The sequence below is a fragment of the Oncorhynchus tshawytscha genome, linkage group LG05 (assembly GCF_018296145.1).
Source record: "Oncorhynchus tshawytscha isolate Ot180627B linkage group LG05, Otsh_v2.0, whole genome shotgun sequence".
Lineage (NCBI taxonomy): Eukaryota > Metazoa > Chordata > Actinopteri > Salmoniformes > Salmonidae > Oncorhynchus > Oncorhynchus tshawytscha.
This window is the reverse complement of record NC_056433.1, coordinates 25,982,588-25,995,900: the sequence shown is the minus strand read 5'-3', so window position 1 is coordinate 25,995,900 and position 13,313 is coordinate 25,982,588. Positions and strand designations below refer to the sequence as shown.

General features: G+C 42.8%; 1 pseudogene; it reads right to left on the bottom strand.

The window, feature by feature from the left end:
- Positions 1 to 12: 12 nt before the first annotated feature.
- LOC112251499 overlaps positions 13 to 13,313 on the bottom strand; it is a 28,536-nt pseudogene continuing 15,235 nt past the window's right edge.

Below are 13,313 nucleotides of genomic sequence, written 5' to 3'. Positions count from 1 at the left end.
AAAAATGCATGGGAGTGTATCAGATTATTTTATTGTATTTGGAGTATTTTTATAGCCTACTAAATCCCTGATTAGCATAGCCTTTTTTTAAATGACAGTGTTAATGCAGAGTGCAATAAGAAACAATAACTGTTACAAAAGAGACTAGAGCAAATTATCACTATAACATTGTTGTTTCTGGAAAAACAGGTGAGTTTATTATTATGGTCTATCTATGCTGTTACCTTTTATATTTAATGGCTAACTGATCATGAACCAATATTCATTACAGTCATTACAACAATGCTTGGCTGTAGGCAAAAGAGGCCCTCTATTTGCCAAATGAAATGAGGGGCCCTCTATTTGCCAAATGAATCGAGAGTCTGTATCAACAAGTAAACATAACATGTAGACCTACTGTAAACATTTGTCTCAGTATCAAATTGAAACATTCTATACATAGACATGTTGATTTTTGTCAAATAATGTATAATATTTCAATGAAATTGTGTCCAATACATTGAATGTCCATGATGAAATTGTAACATGCAAATTATCCCATCATCATCATCATCATCATCATCCATACTTCCTGGGGTTGGTTGCAAAGCAGTTCCTGTCATATCATTGTCAAATCCTGTTATTGATGTAGTAAATCATACAAAGACCCCACTATAGGGGGTTAATAAGGAAGTCTCCATTTTGAAAAACAAGCATCACCTAGGTTCATTAGGTAATCCTTTGAAAAAAGTAGGAAAAACATGCATGGCTGATATAGATATTTGTAAGTACAGTATAATGTTAATGTATACCATAGTATATGTTTGGCAGACAGGGGTGGAGCACTGAAACATTCATTGTTTCTTTTTGCCTTTGGCCTTGTCCTTCTTCTTGCGTCCACCTAGAAATAGAGATACAAGATAGAATCAGTGTTGTTGCATATACCAAACACACAGCTATAGCTAATTTAATTTCACCCAGAATACAAGACGATAGACAGTTGAGACCCATTGCTACACTAGGAGCTGAAAGGAATAAGTAAAGTAAATCAACAAGATGAGAGCGCATGGAAAGGAAGCACCCCCAAACAATGGAGACAAGGACACAAATATAGGTTAAGCTTGATGTTGTGGGATTTTAGTGAAGCTGTGTACGTTCAGGTGAAGTCGGTAGAATTGTCCCGACAACTGATCTAGGGTCAGATATTTGAATTGCCCTAACGATAAATGGTAATCTGTGAATAAGGACAACTTCTGCCTCAAGTGTTTACATAACAAGGAAAGTGTACTGAGCGTCAGACCCATAGCAGTCCCTCTCTCCAGACTGCACACTGGCGGTTAGAAGATAATAGACCCATAGACCCCACAGGAATGTCATCTTCAGCGGACATCTGTGATTTAACATCCCTTAGCAGAGTGACAAAGATTTACAGCACACTGACGACAAATTGCTTCCCTGACATGTTCATTTATGAAATAAAATAAAAATGGGGGCAAAAATTCATAAAAGAAACAAAAAATGGGGGAAAATCTGGTAAAAAGGATTAGTTTGCAGTAGTAAGTTCCCACTGGGCTCACACTGGTTGAATCATTGTTGTTTCCACACCATTTCAATGAAATTACATTGAACCAACGTGGAATAGATGGCGTCTGTGCCCAGTGGGTTGTTCTTAATTAACATCAAATGCAACATAATTTTTATAGAGACTTGTTCCTTGCTAGGCACTACATGTAACATACACAAAATGTTGCTCAAACCAAGTGAATCAATAACAACCTAGAAATGACCCACAAAACCACTGGCCCAGATCTGATCTAATTCAATGATTTACTCTGTGTGTGTGTGTGCACGTGCATGTGTTTGTGTGTGGTGGTGGTTGTTGGTAGGGAGAACAGGCAGTTCGACTGAGGTCCTGCAGTGTTCAGTAGGTCGGTATGCGTTCCGCCAGGCGCGAGGTGTATCACATCTCCCATCATAAGGTCACCTTGGGTACTGGGGGGATCCAATGATGGCAAGCCTACAAATCTCCAACCACCCAGTGCTAGCTGACAGACAATATACACAACCAACAAAAAGCCCCTGGGAGTCATCCATAAAGCACCAACACATGGTCAGCCAGGCTAACCACACCACATACCCCCCAGACATGGAAGAGAGTTGGAGCAGGAAGAGTAACTGGTGTATGAAAGGGGAGGGATATGCAGGATGGACAAGACACCGAATTGAAAGGAAACCAGTGAAACAGGACCCTTAAATCACCCATTTATTATTACTTTTTTTTAACTAGGCAAGTCAGTTTTAAGAACAAATTCTTATTTTCAACGACAGCCTAGGAACAGTGGGTTAACTGCCTTGTTCAGGAGCAGAATGACAGAGGTTTACCTTGTCAGCTCAGGGATTTGATCTTGCAACCTTTCGGTTACTAGTCCAAAGCTCTAACCACTAGGCTACCTGACGCCCCACCAATGACCTGGTTAGATCCATGCAGGGTTAGTGGATGGTGTTTCTGGGATTCTGAAAAACCTGAAAGGAGGAGAACCTACCTCAATGTAACACACAACTCTTTTTAGGTTTAGTGTGGCCTTTTCCATAGCCCATGTCTGTTTTTAGGGAATTAAAGACAAGAAACAAAGTTTTCCTTACAGGACAAAAAAAATCTAGATAAGCAAGAATGGTTCATTTTCTATCAAGATGAGGCTAGTTCTGAAGACATTACCTTCTCTATGTCTCTTAGTATCCCCCCGTTTCTGTGACTGTGGTTTGGGCTCTGCGTCGCCAGCAGCTGTGTTTGAGGGGGACTCTGATGATTGACTCTCCTCTAACCCCTTTCCATCAGCTCCACTTTCCTGGTTCCCATCTATCTCTGTGTCTCCGCTCTTTGGAACATCCCCACCAGCTGAGAATGCATTCCTGTTCACATCCTCAACCTCTGAATCAGCAGCCTTAACCCTCTCCACCTCTGGGGACTCCTCCTCGACCAGGCGGTCAGCCAAGGAATCCATCCCAGGTTTGAGGTCCTCACTCTGTGTGTGATCACAGGTTCCCTGGTCCTTGGTGGTGGTGGTGGTATGGAGGTCTGAGGGGCCTAAGGTTTCGGGTGAATGTGAAATGAGTGAGGGGTGTGTGGGGAGGCCGGGAGAGGACTCCCCTACGACTGAATCTCTGTCTTGTTGTCTTTGGTCATTGGGTGATGTCACCTTTTCAACTTCATCTCCATTTTTAGCATCTATAGCAGGCAATCCCTCAGGCTGTGTGTCCTGCTCTAGGGGAGGAGAGAAAGGACAATTATTGATTAAAGATATTAACATAAAGCACAACTAACTACATTTACCTTATCTACAAACCTCTTCTACATTCTACATGCAAGCCTTTCAGATCTACACAAGTGCCTAGCGCTTAGAGGTAAGAGGGTGTTTCTGGACAGGGCCTTAGTAATATCTTTCAAACAGCTCAAGGCAGCAGCAGAATCAATGGCCAGTCCCATCCTCATGCTCACCCGGCAGACTGCTGTCCCTTTTCTTGTCTGCAGAGGGCAGGCTTGTCCTGTCGGCCTGGGGCCTGGTCTTCCTCAGTGCATAGCCCTTCCTGATGTCAGACAGCAGGTGGTCGATTATGCAGCCCTCTTCCTGGACTGGGGGGGCTTTACGAACTGGGGTTGAGGGACAGAGGGTTCATCTCAAAACAGTCAACCCTGATACATGCAATGCTCTGGTAGTGCGTTTGAATTTGGACTGGTGAATTGCAATTATCAAACATGCACTTATAGGTGTCAACTGTCCTTAGAAAGTGGCATAATTTCCTAGTCTCCTTTCCTTAATCTGCACTGAAAGACTGGACAGTTAAAGGCAATGGAAACCTTCTATTTTGTGGAGGAGGAGACGAGGAAAGGGATCTTCTGAAGACTATTGAGACACAGCCAGGGAGAATCCCTTTCAGAAGCTACAAATGATCCATGTATGATTATGATGTTGGTAATGGGTCACTGTTGAGTTATGACTATAGTCACCAGGGAGTGCCTTGAGGTAACAGTGTTATTTGGAGTGTTGGCTGGCGGTTAGACTCACTTATCTTTCCGTTATCCCCTCTTGGTCGCTTGGAATCCTCCTCCTCCTGCTGTTTCTTCCTCTTCTCTGCCTTGATGGCTTGCTCTTGGCGGGTCTGATTGTCCTGGGATTTAAACAAGCAAAAGAAAAGACAGTAATAGTAGGTATCCAGAATGTGAAACCATAGCAATGTGGTATTTAATCTCTGAACAAAATTGGAGGACCTATGCAGTCAAAATGTATGACCCAGTTTGTGGAATAAACACAGAAAGATATACTTAAATTGAATGGTTTTATATAGGAACGTCAATAGGTGAAGTAGGTCCATTAGTTATTTGTTTCTCTCACCTTGAGAGCTTTGATGAAGAGTCCCCTGAAGGTCTTTATAGTGCTGAACAGCTCCTCCAGAGAGAGACGGGATGAGTCCTCACACAGATACAGTGCCAGATCCTCCTTCTTCCTGTCAATGGAGAAAAACCTCTCCTCCAGCTCCCTGCAAGCCTCCAGGCTTCCCTAGAGTAGACAGCCAATTCAGGGGGATTTATTTAGTTATGATCTGGCAACAATCACGATGAAGTCACAAATCTCTAAAACCATTAAAGGGGAGCTTTTGCGAAACTACAAAGTCACCTGCTCTCTGGTGGTGAGGAGAGGTATTGCAACCCACCTGCATTGCCGTTAGATACTGCTCCTTGATGTCCTCCACAGAAGAGGAAGCCACCTTCTTCTCTGAATCTTTCAACCGCTTGATGAGCGAGCTCACCTCTGTCTGGATAGACTCCAAATTCACACTGTGGAAGTAAACAATAAACGTGGTAAGGTTAGCATAGCCTCCGTATCAAGCTTTGATTAGACTCCACAGTGTTCTATACAACTTTTTCCAATACCCAGCAGCCTTTTCACAGATCTCCAAATCATCTGGAAGGTTCAACAGGTCATCATGGTTCTGCTCCGCCTCCTGTAGGATGTGGTGGAGCAGAGTTATGCGACTTTTATTAGCCTTGGTCTCAGTGAGCTTTAGCAGGGTTCCGATCTTGAAGCCCTCCGCGTTCCCCGTGTGGCTCCCCTGTAGAACAGAGATAGACAGACAGTTCTCTCACTAACAACTAACAACTAACAACGTTGTTGTGAGACCATCTTTTTTGTGTTTGGTTATAAACTCAACAAAAAAAGAAACATCCCTTTTTCAGGACCCTGTCTTTCAAAGATAATTTGTAAAAATCCAAATAACTTCACAGATCTTCCTTGTAAAGGGTTTAAACACTGTTCCCCATGCTTGTTCAATGAACCATAAACAATTAATGAACATGCACCTGTGGAACGGTCATTAAGACACTAACAGCTTACAGACGGTAGACAATTAAGGTTATGAAAACGTAGGACACTAAAGAAGGCCTTTCTACTGACTCTGCAGACGTGGCCAATGCCCTTACTGTGAGACGCCTAAGACAGTGTTACAGGGAGACAGGACGAACAGCTGATCGTCCTCACAGTGGCAGACCACGTGTAACAACACCTGCACAAGATCGGTACATACGAACATCACACCTGCGGGACAGGTACAGGATGGCAACCAGGAATGCACAATCACTCCATCAGTGCTCAGACTGTCCACATTAGGCTGAGAGAGGCTGGACTGAGGGCTTGTAGGCCTGGTGTAAGGCAGGTCCTCACCAGACATCACCGGCAACAACGTTGCTTATAGGCACAAACCCCCGTTGCTGGACCAGATAGGACTGGCAAAAAGTGCTCTTCACTGACGAGTTGCGGTTTTGTTTCACCAGGGGTGATGGTCGGATTCGCGTGTATCGTCGAAGGAGTGAGCGTTACACCAAGGCCTGTACTCTGGAGCGGGATCGATTTGGAGGTGGCGGGTCCGTCATGGTCTGGGGCGGTGTGTTACAACATCATCGGACTGAGCTTGATGTCATTGCAGGCAATCTCAACGCTGTGCGTTACAGGGAAGACATCCTCCTCACTCATGTGGTACCCCTCCTGCAGGCTCATCCTAACATGACCCTCCAGCATGACAATGCCACCAGCCATACTTCTCGTTCTGTGCGTGATTTCTTGCAAGACAGGAATGTCAGTGATCTGCCATGGCCAGCGAAGAGCCCGGATCTCAATCCCATTGAGCATGTCTTGGACCTGTTGGATCGGAGGGTGTGGGCTAGGGCCATTCCCCCCAGAAATGTCCGGGAACTTGCAGGTGCCTTGGTGGAAGAGTGGGGTAACATCTCACAGCAAGAACTGACAAATCTGGTGCAGTCCATGAGGAGGAGATGCACTGCAGTACTTAATGCAGCTGGTGGCCACACCAGATACTGACTGTTACTTTTGATTTTGACCCCCCCTTTGTTCAGGGACACATTATTCCATTTCTGTTAGTCACATGTCTGTGGAACTTGTTCACTTTATGTCTCAGTTGTTGAATCTTATGTTCATACAAATATTTACACATGTTAAGTTTGCTGAAAATAAATGCAGTTGACAGTGAGAGGATGTTTCTTTTTTTGCTGAGTTTGGTACTATATGCCATCACATGTTATGGATTCTTACGTAGTTAAGGAAGTTTCCAACGTCCAGAATGAGCTTGCAGAAGCTTGGCAGTCGAGTGCTCACCCTCAGACCTTATAGGATAGAAATAATAACCGATTAAAGAGAATAAATAAAAGGAATTTTAATTAGTCGTAGGGGTGATGAAAGTGGTAGGGCAGCCAGCCTGGTGCCTGGACTTACTCTCACAGGCCTCATCCAGCAGCTCGGCTTTAGGCTGCATCATCTGTAACACTGAGCTGATCTCCTCACACAGCAACATGCACTCGATCCTCAGGGCATAGCTGGGGGTCAAACACATACACACAACCAAGGTCAACATCCAGGGTGAATCGGTCCTAGCTCAGTGAACAGCAAAAAGGTGGAGAACTTTACCAAGGAACAGCTAGGAGCTGGAGATAAAACTGGTCCACACCAGCTAACTTCTGTCTCTCTCCCTGGTAGGACGTGAGGTTATCCATCTGAGTGGTGGGAAGAAAAAAAACTTTCTATGAACATAAACTGACAACAAACATTTGGTTCCCAACACTATGTCCCTATCAAAATGGGAAATGTATTTAGATCTAGAAATACAGTGTGGCCGCTTGAAATGAACAAATTAACTTGGCAGGGATTCCTGTGCCGGCACGCACCTCATGCTTCTCTGGTTGTAGCTTCTGTAGCTGTTTCAGCACCTCCACATCGAACTTGGAGCGGTCCCCTTTTCGGATCATGGCCACAATGTCCTCATGTGAGCTGTTAGGGGACATACAAATTACAGTGTCTTCAGAAAGTATTCATACCCCTTAACTTATTCCACATTTAGTAGTGTTACAGCCTGAATTCAAAATGTATTAAATTGATTTTTTTATCTCACCCATCTACACACAATACCCCATAATGACATAACATGATGCAGCTACCACCATGCCTGAAAATATGAACCGTTGTACTCAGTGATGTGTTGGATTTACTGCAAACATAACACTTTGTATTTGTATTTATTAAAGATCCCCATTAGTTAATGCCACGGCAGCAGCTACTCTTCCTGGGGTCTGGCAAAATTAAGGCAGTTATACAATTTTTTTAAACATTACAGTACATTCATTACAGAATTCACAACACATTAAGTGTGTGCCCTCAGGCCCATACTCCAGTACCACATATCTACAACACAAAATCAACACAAATATAATGTGTATATATGCATGTGACTGTGCCTATGCTTGTGTTTCTTCACAGTCCCCGCTGTTCCAGAAGGTGTATTTTTATCTGTATTAAAAAAAAAAAGATTCTTCTGCTTGCATCAGTTACCTGATGTGGAATAGTTCCATATTGTCATGGCTCTGTGTATAACTGTGCGCCTTCCATGGTCTGTTCTGGACTTGGGGACTGTGAAGAGACCATTGGGTGGCATGTTTTGTGGGGTGTGCATGGGTTTCTGAACTGTGTGCTAGTTGTTTTAAACAGACAGCTCGGTGCTTTTCAACATGTTAATAACTTTCAAAGGTCCCTTTTTGTGGCACCTGACTACAAGACTGAACAGTAGTCTAGGTGCGACAAAACTATAGCCTGTAGGACCTGCCTTGTTAATAGTGCTGTCAAGAAAGCAGAGCAGCACTTTAGTATTGACAGACTTCTCCCCATCTTAGCTACTGTTGTATCAATATGTTTTGACTATGACAGTTTACAATACAGGGTTACTCCAAGCAGTTTAGTCACCTCAACTTGCTAAATTTACACAATGATTTGTCCCAAATACAATGCATTTAGTTTTTGAAATATTTAGGGCTAACTTATTCCTTGCCACCCATTCTGAAACTACCTGGAGCTCTTTGTTTAGTGTTGCAGTCATTTTAGTTGCTGTAGTAGCTGACGTGTATAATAGTGTTGAGTCATCTGCATACACAGACACAATGGCTTTACTCAAAGCCAAGTGGTATGTCGTTAGTAAAGATTGAAAGAAAGTATGGGGCTTAGACAGCTGCCATGGGGAATTCCTGATTCTACCTGGATTATGTTGGAGAGGCTTCCATTAAAGAACATCTTCTGTGTTCTGTTAGACAGGTAACTCTGTATCCACAATATAGCAGGGGGTGTAAAGCCATAACACATACGTTTTTCCAGCAGCAGACTACGATGGATAATGTCAAAAAACTCCCTGAAGTCTAACAAAATGGCTCCCACAATCTTTTTATCATCAATTTCTCTCAACCAATCATCAGTCATTTGTGTAAGTGCTGTGCTTGTTGAATGACCTTCCCTATCAGCGTGCAGAAAGTCTGTTGTAAATTTGTTTCGTGTAAAATAGATCTGTATCTGGTCAAACACAATGTTTTCCAAAACTTTACTAAGGGTTGGTAACATGATGATTGGTGGGCTATTTGAGCCAGTGAATGGGGCTTTACTATTCTTCGGTAGCGGAATGACTTTTGCTGCCCTCCGGGCATGAGGGCACGCACTTTCGAGTAGGCATAAATTTAAGATATGGCAAATAGGACTGGCAATATCGTCCGCTATTATCCTCAGTCATTTTCCATCCAAGTTGTCAGACCCCGGCCGGTGGCTTGTCATTGTTGATAGACAACAATAATTTTTTCACCTCTTCCACACTCACTGTAAGGAAATCAAAATTACTATTCTTGTCTTTCCTAATTTGGTCAGATATATTTGGATGTGTAGTGTCAGTGTTTGTGGCTGGCATGTTGCTGGCAAGTTTGCCAATGAAAAAATTATTCAAGTAGTTGGGAATATCAGTCAGTTTTGTAATGAATGAGCCATCTCATTCAATGAATGATGGAGCAGAGTTGGCCTTTTTTCCTAGCATTTCATTGACGGTGCTTTTTACTATCATTCTTTGTCATTTATCTTTGTTTCATAGTGTAGTTTATTCTTCTATTTATTCAGTTGTCACATGATTTCTCAATTTGTAGTACGTTTGCCAATCGGTTGTGCAGCCAGAATTATTTTCCATTCCTTTTGACTCATCCCTCTCAACTAGGGTTGCAAAGGGTTGGAAACTTTCCAGTAAATTTCCGGAATTTGTACAAAATTTTCCATGGGAATTTAAGCCCTGGAATTTGGTGAATTTTGATTAAATTCCTCAAAAAAGCTTATAACAGTGAACCTTTTTTAAGGCAATTCTAGATCTTGTGGCATATTTTGGTTAAAATATCCCCAATTCAATGGAATTGCAACCCTCTGCATGCACAGTGCATTCTTCCATCACATGTGCAGTGCACTCTTCCATCACATGTACAGCTGATTCTTAAGATCTTCCACCCTAATGAGATGCTATTGAGCCCACACTACTACACTGTCTAAGCCAAGGATTACATTCTTTCTGGTAAGTTTTGATTACAATACTCAGTGATGTGAATATCTTTTATTTGACATGCATTATTTTTTTCTTAATTAGTAAATAGTAGCCTACAGCAAAGTGTGTTTAAATTATTTCTAACTAACAATTTCTGCTAGTTAGTTTTTGCTACCATGTGAGATCTAGCTTGCTTGAGCCTGCTAAATGAGGAGTGTTAATTCACCTGTTTCCATACATGTTTCATTTGAAATCATGTATCTTACAAAGGAGTTGTTTAATCTAACTGCTTAACTATTTATCTGTACATAGGGTTTATTTGGCATTTTTTACAAAAAAAATTCTGATCTTTACAGGAAAATGCCACAGGCACTATCTGATGTGTGGAGAAATTTCACTGCAGCTAATGTAGAAAGAAAAGCTGTGTACATTTGCAAATACAGTGCCAAATCATATGTGAAGAATGCAACAAAGATGCAGAATCATCTGACCAAGTGCATAAAGTTCCCTCAGCGCTCACAACAAGCAGCCTCTGACAAAAGTCCCTCTACTTCTATTTGAGGTGAAAATTATGAATCAGACACCTTATTGGTAGCAACAGCTCATGGTCCTTCTGGAATCAGAAGTTTTTTTTTTACACAATGGAGGAACGTAGTCAGAGAAATGCTGACGAATGTCTTGCTTGAGCTGTGTATGCAACTGGTTTACCTCTGATGCTCACAGGCAATGTGTATTGGAAGAGATTTCTGAATGTTTTTCGCCCAGCATACACCCCTCCAACCAGACATGCTTTATCTACTCATTTGCTGGATGCAGAGTTCAACATAGTTCAACTGAAGATCAAGCAAATCATAGAGAAAGCAGACTGTATTGCAATCATCTCTGATGGGTGGTCGAATGTTCGTGGGCAAGGAATAATGAACTATATTTCCACGCTTCAACCAGTATTCTACAAGTGCACAGACACAAGGGACAACAGACACACTGGTCTCTACATTGCAGGTGAGCTAAAGGCAGTCATCAATGACCTTTGACCACATAAGGTATTTTCACAAACAATGCTGCTTGGTCTAAAGTGGAGGAGTCCTACCCTCACATCACACCCACCCAAGGACATCATGGCACTGAAAACAATGGATACACTCTACAAGAGATCCAAGGAAATGGTTTGGTATGTGAAGGGTCATCAAGTTACAGCAGCAATCTACCTCACCAAGCAAAGTGAGTGGAATAAGAGCACCACATGGAAGCTGCCCAGCAACACCTGTTGGGGTGGTGCTGTCATCATTTTTGACAGTCTCCTGGAGGGGAAGGAGTTTCTCCAAGAAATGTCCATATCACAGTCTGCCGATATGGACAACCCCATCAAGAGCATCCTCCTGGATGATTTATTTTGGGGGAGAGTGTTAAGCAGCCTGAAAATCCTGAAACCTATAGCAGTAGCCATTGCACGGATTGAGGGAGACAATGCCATCCTGTCTGATGTTCAGAATCTGCTTGCAGATGTAAGAGAAGAAATCCATACTGCCCTGCCCACTTCACTGTTGCTCCAAGCAGAGGAAACTGCAGTCACAATACATAACAAAGTGTGATGACTTCTGCCTGAAGCCCATACGGAGTAGGCACAGCGGCTGCAGCACAGGTAACCCCAGCGACGAAGGTGCAGGAAGATCAGGCCCCAGGGCGGCGAAACTATTCGTTGTTTGTATCTACTCCAGGCCTCTCATTGGGAGTGTAGTATTGCTTTGCGGCAGGCCGCTGTCTTCGGCTTACACGGCTCGTGGCATGTGACCATTGTTGATTGCCATGCTCCTCTTTCTGTGCTCCTTCGACTCCGCTATCAGATTGGGGAGAAGAGGCAGGAGATGGCTCCCCTGGCGAACAAACTCCGGGCAACACCGGCCAGTCCGATAACGACAAACGACAAGACGGAGATGCATCCAACATGTTCAGAAGCCATCCAGCAATTGGCGTAGAAAAGGTAAACATTTTACTCTGCGTTTTTCCCAATTTCTTACGTAGGCTGGCTACCTGCGGGATCAAGGAAGCCACCTCAAGCCTATAATCCTCGACAAGCAAACAATTGCCGCATTGTAACTCTGAGTGATCCAGTTTGTCCTAAAACACAGAATAATAGATACAACTCCTACAGCGCTGGAACCGTTAATTTACCTCTCCAGACAAAGAGGGCCCCATTGGAAAACTCATCTGGGGCTAACTTTGTTAGCTTTATGGCTAACGTTAGCAGCTTAGCTAGGTTAGCGGCTCTTTCAAGCAGACTTTAACCTGTATTCAGGACATACAGTTAATTTATTTGCCATATTTTTTGCAGTTTTACTTTAGTAAAACTTACTTCATTTACTTTATTGCAAAGAGGATGCATATTTTGAAATATTTTAATTCTGTACAGGCTTCCTTCTTTTCAATAGGTGCCCTTCAAAGCGAAGCATTGGAAACCCTCCCTGGTCTTTGTGGTTGAATCTGTGTTTGAAATGTACTGCTTGACTGAGGGACCTTACAGATAATTGTATGTGTGGTGTACAGAGGTGAGGTAGCCATACAATAATCATGTTAAACACTATTATTGCACACAAAGTGAGTCCAATGCTACTTATTATGTGACTTGTTAAGCACATTTTTACTCCTGATCTTATTTAGGTTTGACATAACTGTCATGACTCCTACCGAAGGTGCCTCCCCTTCCTGTTCAGGTGGCGCTCGGCGGTCGTCGTCACCGGCCTACTAGCTGCCACTGATCATTTTCCTCCCACTTGTCTGTTTATTAGTTACACCTGTGTTTTAGTTAAGTTAATTGGTTGGCCTTTATTATCCAGCCGGCCCGCCTGCTGGATGTGCGGGATTGTTTTATGTGTACTCTAGTGCACGCCTGTAAGTCACGGTTTTGCGTATACGTGTGTTGTTCGGGACTGTTTAATTCCCCTGTGTTTTGGGGCATTTGTTTGAGTGGCGTTGTTTTCACCTGTGTGGTGAATAAAGAAGTATCGCTACTCTGAACTCTCTGTTTCCTGCGTCTGACTTCTTCCTCCACTACATCCCGGGCATTACAATGAGTTGAATACTTATTGACTCAAAACATTTCAGCTTTTCATTTTGAATTCATTTGTACAAATTTCAAAAACCATCATTCCACTTTGATATTATAGAGTTGTACGTGTAGGCCAGTGACATAAAATGTCATCCATTTTAAATTCTGTCTGTAACACAACAAAAAGTCAAGGGGTGCGAATACTTTCTGAAAGCACTGTATTTCAACACTCTTCTACAGTACCTATCAATTCTTGTGTTGCCTCCTTTACTAAGACTCTCTTCTTCATATTTATTGCCTGAAAATACTCACCATCTGAATTGTTTTAAGAATATGTTCAGGTTGAGATTTTTCTTGGCATCGATGAAAGAAATCTGTTGATGGAGAAAAGGTG